Source organism: Saimiri boliviensis, chromosome Y (assembly GCF_048565385.1).
Source record: "Saimiri boliviensis isolate mSaiBol1 chromosome Y, mSaiBol1.pri, whole genome shotgun sequence".
NCBI lineage: Eukaryota > Metazoa > Chordata > Mammalia > Primates > Cebidae > Saimiri > Saimiri boliviensis.
This window is the reverse complement of record NC_133471.1, coordinates 6,625,552-6,640,240: the sequence shown is the minus strand read 5'-3', so window position 1 is coordinate 6,640,240 and position 14,689 is coordinate 6,625,552.

Genomic DNA, 14,689 nt, shown 5'->3' with positions numbered 1-14,689 from the left:
CTACTAAATTACTTTTAACATTGGAGTAACAAATAAGAATGAAAATCTGAGGATAAATGTGGGGCTTCTAGGTGACCACCACAACGTTTTTATTTGGGACATAAGGCTCTCCAAAACCATGAGGCACCTATTAAATAAGTCACTTTTGCTGATATTCCCAATGGTATTACAAAATCGAATAGGGAGCTTTACTTCTAACATGACATTTATTTCTATGGATTTTCTTCTAATACAATAATTACTTTGGATTCAATAAATTATGATCATTACATTTCACATGCATCATAAGCTTTATACACACAGGAATATTTTTGGGTTAAAAATGACTCTAACTTGTCTGAGTTTGCTTCTGTTGCAATTTAAATCAGCAACTTGAATAGTTATCCTCTTTACCAAAGGTTTGCATTCCAGTATCTGGGTCTTCAGCTGCACAGATGTTCAATCTGAGCAGATTGAGAATAGATAAATAAGTCAATGTAAAACAAATCACAACTTGCTTCAAAAGAAAAAGTTTTCTTATTTTGTTTGCAATCATTTTGTTCTGCCAGTTTCAAGAACATTCATGCCACTAAACAATGGGGACCCTAATTAAAAAAAAAAAAAAAAAAAAAAAAAAAAGACAAACAGAACACACAGACAAGTCTTTTACCATCTGCTTCAGTAATATCAAATAATTCTATGTCATGGAGGCAGAAGACACAGTAACTGTTTGCAATATTCTTCAGACTGAACATCAAGATATAACAGTGGGTACAATCAGGCATTCCAGAAATTTTATGTTCTGTGTGTTTACATTCTTGCCAATTTTATTACTATTATAAATATAAGATCATATTACAACTGGAGAATTTTCTCAGATGAGAAAGAGTTTGTTTTGCATATTTGGGTGAGTAATGCTTCATGTTAAAATAGATTTGATTTACACTGATGTTCCTTGTACCAAGTTTACATATCAATAAAGTGTACTGGTATCATACTGGAAGTGGCAAACACCAGTACTCACTTTATTTTGCAGTTCTTTTTGGAGATCTTGCTTGTAGATTTCAAAGTCTTCATGCTCAGCTGCAATGGCATTTTCTGCAGTTCTTTCCAAAAAACTGCAACTTCATGAGCTAGATGAGCTGAGCCTAAGAAACTAACAAATAATTCTACTCATTGTCACTCTTCAGTTTTCTTATTTTATTTAAAAAAAATACAGCTAAAAAGTTCTAATGTGTTGTTTCTATTTTTTGTGGTCACATGACATGTATGATATTAATTCTATTAAATGACTGCAGAGAAATCCTAACTCTCAAATTTTAGAGCAAGAAAACAGGCTGGGAACAGTAGCTTATGCTTGTAATTCCAGCACTTTGGGAGGTGAAGGTGGGTGGATCATGATGTGAAGGGATGGAGAGAATCTTGGCCAACATGGTGAAACCACATCTCTACTAAAAATACAAAAATTAGTCACATGTTCTGAAACTTGCATAGTGATTCATGAAGAACTTTTCAAAAAAAAAAAATCTTGAATAAAAGCATCCTTACAGAATATTTTAAACTGACAGTATACAAAGCTGAGTTTGTCAGCTCAACTTTTATGGATTCAGTAAAATTCAACAGAATTTTCAAAGATCTGCTTTTCTGACAGAATTTCTGGCAGAAGAAAAAGAAGTCTCTGTTTTAAGCAAAGTATTTAAAATATGTCAGTGACCACTTTATGTAGAGTACATATGTAATTTTAATTTGTAAGTTAGTAAATGTGTTGACACATGCAGCAAGTCTAGATTTAAAAAATATATATATAAAATATTGAAGTAAAAATTATTTAAGTCTTCAAAATTATTGAAGGTAGCTACAGCATTAAACTTGCAGAGTTTTAATAAATTTTGTAACAACTTTGAATCATACAGGTAAACTCCAATAAAAATTACCAAAGCCAATAATGAAATGTTATTATTAATATGTAATATGTTTTCACTTGACGGTTTAACATCTTGAATGTGTCTTTCCTCAAAATAACACATTCCTACAAAGAGAAAACAACATTCATGCATTATTTGATGACATTAACTTTGTGTGATAAGACAAAAATCTGAGATTTTATGTGTTGTATATGTTATAGTAACTTTTCTCTTAGTTTAAAATGGCACTGAATTGCCTTCTCATTTGGTTTTAATTAAAATTTTATTGTAATCCAAATTTTAAACATGGCCATCCTCAACTTTTAGCAAAAATGAAAAGAAGAATTTGGGCAAGAAATGCTTCTCTTGTATCTACTTTTTTCACTGAAGATTTCAACAAGAAGCACTTTAGAGCAGGCGTTAACAGAAATAATCATAATTCTGGATTAATTGCTAAAACTAGTGGAGAAAATTTATTGTCAATCTCCACAGATTTAAAGCACTTTGGGAGGCCGAGGCAGGTGGATCACGAGGTCAAGAAATCGAGACCATTCTGGGTCAACATGGTGAAACCCCATCTCTACTAAAAATACAAAACAATTAGCTGGGCATGGTGGCACGTGCCTGTAATCCCAGCTACTCAGGAGGCTGAGGCAGGAGAATTGCCTGAACCCGGGAGGTGGAGGTTGCGGTGAGCTGAGATTTGGCCATTGCACTCCAGCCTGGGTAATAAGAGTGAAACTCTGTATTAATCAATCAATCAATAAATCAATCAATATTCCTCTAATAAGAAAATCTTCTGACGGCCAGAGAACTGCTTGTTCACCTGACACAATTAGAAGTAGATTTTATCCTACTCCATCTCTAGCCTCAGTTGGACCATCAGAACAAATTACAACAAATCAAATGCTATTTTAAGTCAGTTGGCCAGTATTCATGTGCAATCTCATAGTACCTGTATACAAGCAAATGACCACATTTTGAATTGTGTTACAACCATAATTTCTCAATACGAAATTGATAGTCTTTTGGGGTTGATAGTGGAATCATCACCTTTTCCAAGCAAATATCCTGATGTGTCAGTCAATGAGGCTCCTTATCCTAACCTGCTACCGGCAGGGAACCTGTGGTTGCCGGTGCCCACAATAGCAGATACATCTGCTGCCTCTTGTTTCAAACCAGCTTTTCAACCATCGCCACTTAGCAAATATCACTTTAATTACAATTGATATTTCATCGAAAGTGTATGATATTATGCATGACAGTAGAGACTAAAAATTTACATTGAAAAAAATTTTAAAAATCCAGGCAATTATTTTATTGAACAATAAAATTACACGTTTACCCTTATCGTTGCTTTTACTTTATTTCTGAACATAGGGTTAAGAGTGAAATCCTGTTTCATTTTTAGTGGTAGGCTATTGTATTAGCTCTTAAAATATATTGACTATATTTTGTATGTGTGTGTGTGTTTGTACACACACACACACACACAATGGGCTCTTTGATTATTTGACAGAAACTTTGCCCTGTTTCTTGGTAAGTTTAGTGATCGAAAGAGAACTAAATAACAAAGTGTTTTAGTCAAATTTTTGCTGCAACAACCGAATACCACTGACTAATTTTGAAAAAGACTTATTTTGTTCATGATGCTGAAGGCTGAGAAGTCCAAGAGGCTACATCTAGTGAGGCTTTCTTTCTGTGTTTCAAGATGGCAAGCAAGTATCATACAGTGACGGACATATGGTGAACAGAAAATCAAGCCCAAACTCATCATTGGTTCAAAGCCCCCTCACCGAATAACTAACATGTTCTCCAGGTAAAGTAAAAAAGTCTAGTTATGAGGGTGTATCCTCATGGCTAATCACCGCTTAAAGCTCCTACCTCCCATTATTATCACAATGACCACAGAATTTCTATGTAAAATTTGGAGAGGACATTCAAAACCAGGGCATCAGGTGAGGAAAAATGAATAAAGTGTACACAGTAAAAAGTAGTATGTAATTAACTTCTCAATTAATCTGGTCTTAATTAAATGAGGGTTTAAATTGGGATGGCAAAATGGACTATACTCACAAACACACACACACACACACACACACACACACACACACACACACACACACAGACTCCAATGCACAGAAAATCTAGAAAATGATTAAAACACATTGTATAGTTCAGTGTGTTCTCAATTACTTTTCCCCGTTATCTTAAGCTTAGATTGTAGTAGACAAAGACAATTTTCGTTACAGTTCATATCTAGCAAGTTTGGTACCTAGGATCACAATTGTCTGTGTCATTGCTTGAGTAATAAATTTCACATAATATTATGCACATGGATGACATCACTGTCAAAACATGTTATAATTTTACAGTTGGCATTAGTGATAGACAGTTTTTTATCTTCCATCAAAGCATTCCAGTATATTGTGTTTTTAATTTCCTCCTGCAGGAGTGCCTTTTCATGTTTTCTAATGCACATTATTTTCTTCTCCTCCTCCTCCTCCTTTTCCCTTTCCTTCTTATTCTGCTCCTCCTCCTCATTTTCCGCGTCCTCCTTCTCCTTCATTTTCCTCTTCCTCTTCTTCCTCTTCCTCTTTTCTTCTTCTTCTTCTTCTTCTTCTTCTTCTTCTTCTTCTTCTTCTTCTTCTTCTTCTTCTTCTTCTTCTTCTTCTTCTTCTTCTTCTTCCTCTTCCTCTTCTTCCTTCTTCCTGTCTTCTTCTTCTTCCCTGAGACAGACTCTTGCTGTGTTGCTCTGGCCAGAATGCAATGGCACAGTCTCAGCTCTCTGCAAGCTCAATCTCTGCTTTCAACCAATTTTTGTGTGTCAGTCAGTCTCCTGAGTATGTGGGACTAGATGTGCACTAACAATTGGCTAATTTTTGACATTGGCAAGGCTGGTATTGATCACTCAGACTCAGGTGATTCAGCCACCTTGACCTCTGAAAGTGCTGGGACTACTACAGGTTTGAGCCAGTATACCTGCCCTCTAGTACACATTTTAATCAAATACTTTTCAACCTCCACTGAAAGTCAGTTTTAATTGTTTTTGTTGGCATTTAATATCTTCTAGATTCTGAACTTAGATCTGCAGCATGGGTGAACAAATTGCTACAAGATCTGATATTCTCTGCCTTTCAGCTTCATGTCTTTCTGTTTCAACATGGTCCATTTGTAGCAACAGTCAGACAATTTCACTTTCAGCCATTTCCTCTCCCATCCTGTAACTATGCCCCCTTTCTTTCCTGGAGATAAAAGTCTGTCTCCTTGCTTGCCAACTTAAGACTTCTAAGGCACAGACATTACTCTTTCCAGGAGGTACTTATCTATCACATTAGTTTTCTTGTCTGCTTGTCTTAAACATTCAGCACTGATGGAACACAGTACCTGGTATACACACACATACATATATATATATATATATATATATATATATATATATATATATATATATATATACACACACACATATATATATATATATATATATATGTATATATATATATATATATATATATACACACACACACATACACACTGTGGACTTAAAATAATAAATTTATTTTAATTGTCTAAAGCAAATATTTATAGTGTTGTGGTATTACTTTTTACTCATTGTTCTTCACCACAACTTCTCTTTAAAGTAAAGATAACGGTGGTGTTAACAAGAGATGCAATAATTTTATCTTACTGAAACTAGTGTCAGTGGTTATCACTTTGACTGTCACACTTTTTTTTTTTTTGGTCTAGTTATAATTTTCTCCTGCTTATTCTAAAATTTCTTTTTCACTTTCTGCTTTGACCAGCAGGTTCTTGCCTGAATCAGCTAGCTGTACAATTAACACTCTCATATTTTTACAGCGGAGATTTCAGTCCTTGTGCTGAAATGAATTACAACGGGGGTCCTTGCTGCACAACTTTTCAGAAGCAGCATTAATGATGAATTTGATATATTATACAACTGCTGGTTTCACAAGCTAAGGCTTGACAAGACTCATGATTTAGTTTTCTGGGGTAGCTGGGGTTGAAATGGGACATGGATTTGGACAGTCAGATTCCTCAGACTAGAGACATACTGCTCTCATTCTACCATATGCATTTATTTTCAAGTGGAATCAATGATCTACATGGGAAATCCTGATTTCTTATACTGGGATACCCTGACACAACAAAATGGCCCTTTCACCTATGTAGACATGGTGTTACAATAGATACAATATTTTAGTTTTCAAACTGTATTTTCAGAGCATGGTCTGATAGGCATGGTTAAACACTGAACATGAATAATGTTAAAGAAATTTAGCCAGGCCTGCCTCACACCTTTAATTCCAGCACTTTGGAAGCCTGGGGCTGGTGGATCACATGAGGTCAAGAGTTTGAGACCAGCCCAGTTGCATTTTTTAAAGAGATATGAAATTCCATCCTTCTAAAAACTTCAATAATCAGCCATACATGGAGCTGGGTCCACGTAATCCAAGCTGGTTAGGAGGCTTAGGCAGGGGAATTGTTTGAATCTTGGAGGCAGAGGTAAGAGTAAGCCAAGATATTGTCACTGCACTTTTGGCTGGGGAACAGGCTAAGACTATACCACAAAAGAATCAACAACAACAACAGGTTGATGCATAAAATAAAACAGGAAAAGATTAACTTGGGTGAACAATGAGACAACAAGAAAAATAGAAAATGACATTTTAGAAAAGGTAGGATAAAGTAATGAAGGATAATCAGACAGATTAAAATGTGAACTGCAATATTGTAAGGTTAAGGCCAGAATAAGGCAAGTGTCAAACAAACAACAATGACAGCAAAAACAGCAACAATAAAATGAGCATGGGGAGGAGGAGAGAAAAATGATGAAGGAAAATGAAGTCAAGCAAGTGCAAAACATGAACTAGTCGGCATAATTAGAATATCTGTCTGATGCTATAACTTCCTAAATAGTCTCAATTTATGTTAAACTAGCTTAAACTCTTTCAACAGCAAAAATGACTTCAAATTTGCTGCCCGAAAGAAACAACATGGATGTTCTGCATCTTGAGTCATCATTTATATGACAAAGTAGATGGAGCAGACATACTTTACCCTCTCCCATAAATACAATTAATACCCCTGCATATTATACATGTAGCAAACATAAGTCTCTGAAAGGGGATAAACTGGAGAGAAACTTAAAACCTCGCAAGTGATAAGACATTTGAGTTTACTGGATACTCTGTCTGTTGATTTTACAGACTTGATCTTGAAGGAGATGGTATCCCAAAATGTAGAGTCACAGACAATAATTTTCCCAAAAAGCCGAACTTTAATTGCCACAGGAATAGGAAAAGTACATACGACAATCCTATTTTATTTCATAGCCATCCTACATTAGCCAAACAATACAACACAGAACAAAGCAAGACAAAAACCTAGCCAAGACAAAAAGTCCAAGTGAGAACATTGATTGCACCAGGGAGCAATGTAGCACCCTGAGCCAGTTCTGAAATGGAATCAGAGAAGGTAGTGTATAGAGTTTGAGTTTTCAACCCTGCGATGTGGTAACATAATAATCTCCCCCTCCAAACCCGGGATGTATACGCAAGGCTTAGGGTGAAGCTTGAATCTGCATATTCATTTATCAATAATGAGGAGCCCTGCCGTTGGTGTCAAAGAAAGTAAAGAAGTAAATTTGAAATTATGCTTATACTTGACAAGCACACTCTTTCATCTGTCAGGGTGTCATCAGAAAAAGCTAACTATAATGGCAAAATAAAATGTCATAATAAGGTCCAGAGTCTCCTAACAGTGCCCTGAATGTTGAACTTTAAAATAAAAATCACTTATCTTCTCAAGAATAAGAAAGTCTTGCCCCTTCAATGAAACAATGTAATAAATATCAACACAGAAATGTCAATGCTATTATTATAGGATAACTGCAGAGTCAATTTTGTTTTTTGACTAAAAAACTCTGTGCCCATGGCACCTTTGCCTTATTTCTTGTCCTGCATGCAGGAAAAATGAGGTATACATGCAAGTGAAGAATAAAAGAAATAAAAAGTTCTATTTAATGTTAAAAGAACTCAGAGGACTGGGTAGCTTCTCTCTACAGGCACTTCCTTCCATGGAGTGTTCAGCTCTTAGCAGAGAAGCAGTCCTGGAGAATATGGCTTCTCTCTGTAAGCGAAATAATTTGAATATCTCTGCAAGTCTCTGAGGCTCTCTGTTACAGCTGCTTCTTTCAGCAGAGAAGGTAATGCTCTCTCTTGCAGGTGGTCTTCCCATTGTCTCCAGCTGTTATCAGGAAGGGTACTGATTTCCACAACAGAATTGCTTTTCAGTCCCTGCATTAGTATTTCACAGTGCAGAAGTTTTTAACTTTGATTTTACAAAGTTTATCAGGTTTTCTTTTATGGCATATACTTTTGATAGTACACACCATAACTCTTTGCTACACCTAAAAGGCTTAGTATTTCATTAGAATTCGTATTTTTCATCTGAAAAATTTTACAGAAAGTGTTATAATTTTAGATTAAACTCAAGTTTATGAGTCGTTTTGAGTTAATTTCTGTGGGTAAGATTTATGATAAGGCTTTTATTTTTTTCTGGTAAGCTACTGATTTCCACTTGCTCTACCACTATCTGTTGAAAGACTATTATTCCTCCACTGATTTGTGTTTGCCAGCTTTGTGCCCTTTCACTTGGTCATATCCATGCTAGTGTTGCTCTATACCAGGGATTTCTCATCTGCTACTTTTGTGAGTGTGTGTGTGTGTGTGTGTGTGTGAATCAACTCCTATGTCACTACCAAATTCCTTGATTACTTTAGCTGTGTAATAACTCTCTGAAATATTGTTGATGGATTCCTCATACTATAAACTTCTTGAAAAATTTCTGAGCTATCCTAGAAAGTAAGTTTGCTTTATCTGCAAAAAATCTTGCTCAGATTTTGAGTTAAATTGCATCAAATGTATAGATCAAGCTGGAGAAAAATTAACACAATATATTGAGACTTCCCATCTATGAACACAGTGCATTTCCACTTATTTCCACTTTGATTTCTTTCACTAGTGTTTTATAGGTTTCAGCACCAAGACCCCATACCTGTATTCTTTGTTTTAATGTATATAAAAATGTTTCTTGTTTTTTTGAAGCAGGTGTAGATTGTACAGTTGCTAACTTGCGGTCCTGCTGACTTGTAAAGTGGAGAAATAGCAGAGTGCTAACTAGTTTAGATTGACTGCAACTGTTCAGTGTCTAAGAGGTTGCAGGGTGGCAGCTGCTTAAGTCCCCACTGAAGCCTCCTGAGAGGATAGAGCCAGGCAGTAGGGAGGGCAGGCCAAAAGCACAGTGCAATCCACCCTACTTAGCTCTGGCTGTTTAAAAATAATTGTTGTTGTGTGGACCTGGATGTTCAACTTGCTACTGAACTGAGCAGATATTGTAAGGGTATTAGAATGTGATCCTCTGTTTTCCTCTGGGTAAGTGATAGAAAATTAGCTGCCTACTCTGTCTTCATGAGAAATCAGAGCATCACTGGGCTGACAGAAGATTGTCCTGCACATGTTTCCACAGAATCTGCAGTAGGAGATATTTCTGTGGTGTTTATCCAGAGTAGCTTGGTTATTCCCTCTAGAAGAGTTATATGTGGTTGTGTATGATTAGCTTACCCTCTCCTGGGAGAGAACAAAACTTCAGTGAAACACTTTTTTGTCTTTGTATCTTGGAGTCTCTGCATTGAAGCTTCTACTGTCCATCACCTGGGATACATGAAAGGCAATAAGAAAACTAAAGAAACCTACCATATTATCACTCTTCAAATCTTATACTCCCTAGACAAATTCTCTTCCTCTTTCTATCTTTGAGAGTCTGACTTTGTTTCTTGTTGTTATATCTGTGGTGTTTGAGATGTTAAGATAAAAAACTGGGGTGTTGAATTGCAACTGGAATGTCTAGAAAGGGAAAGTTTGAAGAATGCTTCTTAAGTGTCATGCAAAACACATTTCACAAAGCAATACCTGAGAAGATATAATTAGAGAGAAAAAAGATGAAATTTACCTAAATGATTTTACAAAATAAAGCCTTCACCAAATTTAAATAATCCTAAAGATGTCTTTACAATTTATGTGAATTAGACAATCATTTATATAATATGCATAATATAGATGAATGAAGAAAATATAAAATACCTGCCATACACTTGGGGGAAAGAAGGTGGCAATGCTTCCAAAAAATATAAACACAAATATCTGCTTCTTCAAATGCAGAAGGGATATGGTAATATTGCCTCTCATAGTTTTTTTTTTTTGTTAAGTAACGAATAGTTCACTAGAAATATAGCACTTATTTCTAGTTGTCTGAAGCAAAGCAAACATTTGCAAAATTGACTCTTATGAAAGCCAGAGATTACAAGTGCAAGACAAAAATTCTATTTTAAAAAATTGAGCTATGGCATCCAAGATGGCTGAATATATGCAGCTCCAGCACACAACACCCAGTGAGAGAGATACAGAAATCCAGAGATCTCCTGACTCCAACAAAGTTACCAGGTGCATTTCAGTGGGTCTGGTACAGCAGTGAGAAAAACTCACTTAGCACAGAGGTGGAGAGGGGTTCTGCTTTACCCAGAAAGTGCATCTGACTGGTGAGTCAGAGGCTCCCCGTGTGGCACTCTGGTCCAGATACAGCTGTTCCCCCAAAGCCTCAGCAATACACAGAATAGGGGATCTTTTCCAGTAAAGCACTGAGAATTACAAGTGTGGAGATGAATACTAATCCAGGATGATGTTCTGGATTGGCACACAGACCTGAACAGATGCATAAGCCCAAAGGGTGGAGGAGAGAACCAGAGGACTGAGCTATTGACCCTACCCCTGACCAGAGAGAGAGGAAGATATAAGTGAGAGCAGTTGGGTAGGTCCCTATACCATGACTGGAGAAAGAAGAATATGAAAGTGAGAGATGGCAGGGTGCTGCTGAGTGGGTCCCCAACGTCCCCCACAAACCTCAGAGGGCTAAAGCTCTGACTCTAGTGGGTTACACAGCCAGTGCCACAGACTGAGCTGAACCCTGAATGACCAAGCCCAATGGAAGAAGGGCATAACCCAACATTAGAGGGCTGAGGCTGGGCAATATTTTTTAACAAACAAACAAACAAACAAAACAACAACAACAACAACAACAACAACAACAACAACAACAAAAGCCTACATAGCAATGGAACAGTGATCTTGATAACCTAGCAGTGCCTACAGGTCAGCAGAAGAGGTGGGCCTAATCTCCCAGTATAAACAAAAATGATGCAGGAAGCTTCCCTATAACCTGAAGGAGTCCCTAGAAACCCAGTAGTGTCTTCACAGGCAGACAGGCGACCTCATCAAGCACCTCCCTGAAGACACAGCCAGGTAAATCCTCAAAGATAAGAAAAAAAAAAATCGCACAAAAAAGATGAAATCATCAAAGACTAGAAACATTTCTTCTCCTTCAAGGGATTACAACTCCTCGGCAACACAGGATCACATTATGATTGAGAAGGAGGGTGACAAATTGACAGATACAGGCTTCAGAAAGCGAATAATAACAAGATTCTGAGCTATAGGAACACATTCTAACTTAATGCAAATAAAACAAAAACCTTGAAAAAATATTAGACGAAATGCTAACTAGAATAACCAGCTTAAAGAAGAACATAAACTGCTTGATGGAGTTGGAAAACACAGCAAGAGAACTATGTGAAGCAAACACAAGTTTTAATAGATAAAATGATCAAGCAGTAAAAAGATATGAGAGACTGAAGATCAACTAAATGAAATAAAATGAGAAGGCAAGACAACAGAAAAAAGAATGAAAAAAATATAAACGAAGCCCTCCAACAAATATGGGATTATGTCCTCCAAGAGAACTTTCTAAGCCTAGCAAGGCAGTCCAGATTTCAAATTTTCTAAGCCTAGCAAGGAAGTCCAATTTTCGAATTCAAGAAATACAGATGGCCAGGCGTGGTGGCTCATGCCTCTAATCCCAGCACTTTGGGAGGCCGAGGTGGATGGATCACAAAGACAAGAGATCAAGATCATCCTGATCAACATGGTGAAACCCCAATTCTACTAAAAATACAAAAAATTAGCTGGGCACTGTGGCGCATACCTGTAATACAAGCTCCCCAGGAGGCTGAGGCAAGACAATTGCTTGAACCAAGGAGGCAGTGGTTGCAGTGAGCTGAGATCGCACCATTGCAGTCTAGCCTGGGTAACAAGAGTGAAACTCCATCTCAAAAAAAAAAAAAAAAAAAAAAAAAAAAAAAAGAAAAGAAAAAAGAAAAAAAGAAAGAAAAAGAAAAAAAGAAACAAAGACAACTGCCCAAAGATATTCCTCAAGAAAAAAAACCCATGGGACATAATCATCAGATTAACCAGGGTTGAAATGGCAGCCAGAGAAATCTCAGGTAACCCACAAAGGGAAGCTAATCAGACTCACAGCAGATCTCTCAGCAAAAACCTTGGCAGCTGGAAGAGAGTGGGGGCCAATATTCAACATCCTTAAAGACAAGAACTTTCAACCCAGAATATCATATTCAGCCAAAATAATCTTCGTAAGTGAAGGAGAAATGAAATCCTTTATGAACGGGCAATTACTGAGAGATTTGTCACCACCAGACCTGCCCTACAAAAGCTCCTGAAAGAAACACGAAGCATGGAAAGGAACAAGTACCCATCACCGAAAAAGCAAACAAGTGGGCAAAGACCAAAAATGCAATAAAGAAAACGAGTCAAGTAATAGGAAAGAAAACCAGCCAATAACCAAATGGCAGGATTGAATTCACATATAAGAATAGTAACATTGTAATGTAAACAGCCTAGAAACCACAATCAAAAGACACAGACTGGCAAACTGGATAAAAAGCCAAAACCTATCAGTATGCCATATTCAGGAAATCCATATCACATACAAAGACACACATAGTCTCAAAATAAAGTGATGAAAGATTTACCAAACAAATGGAGAATAAAATAAAAGCAGCGGTTTCAATCCTAGTCTCTGACAAAATGGACTTCAAACCAACAAATATTAAAAGAGACAAAGAAGGACATTACGTAATGGTAAAAGGATCAATCTAACAAAAAGACCTAACTATCCTAAATATATATGCACCCAACACAGGAGCATCCAGATACATAAAGCAAGTTCTTAATGAACTAAAGTGAGATTTAGACTCCCACACAATAATAGAGGGAGACTTCACATTCTACTTTCGATATTAGACAGATCAAGAAGACAGAAAATTATCAGTGATATCCAGGACTTTAATACAGAGCTGGCAAGTGGATCTAATAGACATATACAGAACACTCCACCCCAGAACCACAGATTATACATTTTTCTGAGCACCACATTGCATTTACTCTAAAATTGACCACGTCATTGGATCACTCCTCAGCAAATGCTAAAGAATAGAAATTGTAACAAACAGTCTGCCAGATCACAGTGCAATCAGACTAGATCTCAGTATTAAGAAACACACTCAAGTGCGCACAACCACTCGGAAACTGAACAGCTTGCTTCTGAGCATTGACTGGATACACAATTAAATGAAGACAGAAATAAAGATATTCTTTGAAACCAATGAGAAGGAAGATATAACTTATCACAGTCTCTGAGACACCTTTAAAACAGTGTCGAGAGGAAATTTATAGTAATAAATGCCCACATGATAAAAAAGAAAAGACCTAAAATTGACACCCTATCATCAAAATTAAAAGAGCTAGAGGAAGAAGATCAAAAACACTCATAAGCTAGCAGAAGACAAGAGATAACTAAGATCAAAATCAAACTGAAGATAGAAACACAAAAAAACCCTTCAAAATATCAATAAATCCAGGAGCTGATGTTTTGAAAAGATCAACAAAATAGACTGACCACTAGCCAGATAAATAAAAAAGAAAGGGGAGAAGAATCAAATAGAGGCAACCAGAGATTACTACAAACAGCTCTATGCACATACCAGTAAACCAATAAGAACTGGATAAATTCCTAGACAGTTGCACTCTACCAACACTAAGCCAGGAGGAATTTGAAACCCTGAATAGACCAGTAACAAGGGCTGAAGTAGAGGCAGCAATCAATAGCCTAGCAAACAAAAAATGTCCAGGTCCAGATGGGTTCGGAGCCAAATTCTATCAGACGTACAAAGAAGAATTGATTCCATTCCTTCTGAAACTGCATCAAACAATACAAAAGGAGGGGATTTTTCCTAACTCATTTATGAGACCAACATCATCCTAATACCAAAACCAAGCAGAGATTCAACAAAAAAGGAAAACTTCATGCTAATATTCATGATGAACATTGGCACAAAAATCTTCAATAAAATACTGGCAAACAGATTGCAACAGCACATCAAAAAGCTTATCGATCACAAGGAAGTGGGCTTCATCCTCAGGATAAAGGCTGGTTCAACATGCACAAATTCGTAAATGCAATCCATCACATAAATGGAACCAAACACAAAAACTACATGATTATCTCCATAGAGGCAGAGGAGGCCTTCAACAAAATTTAACAGCCCTTCATGCATAAAACTCTCAATAAACTAAGCATTGACAGAATGTATCATAAAATGATAAAAGCTATATATTGCAAACCTACAGCCAATATCATACTGAATGGACAAAAGCTGGAAGGATTCCCTTTGAAATCAGGTGCTAGACAAGGATGACTTCTCTCAGCACTCCTATTCAATACAGTATTGGAAGTTCTAGCCAAAGCAATCAGGCAAGATAAAGAAATAAAGCATATGCAATCAGGAGAAGAGGGAGTCAAACTGTCTCTATTTG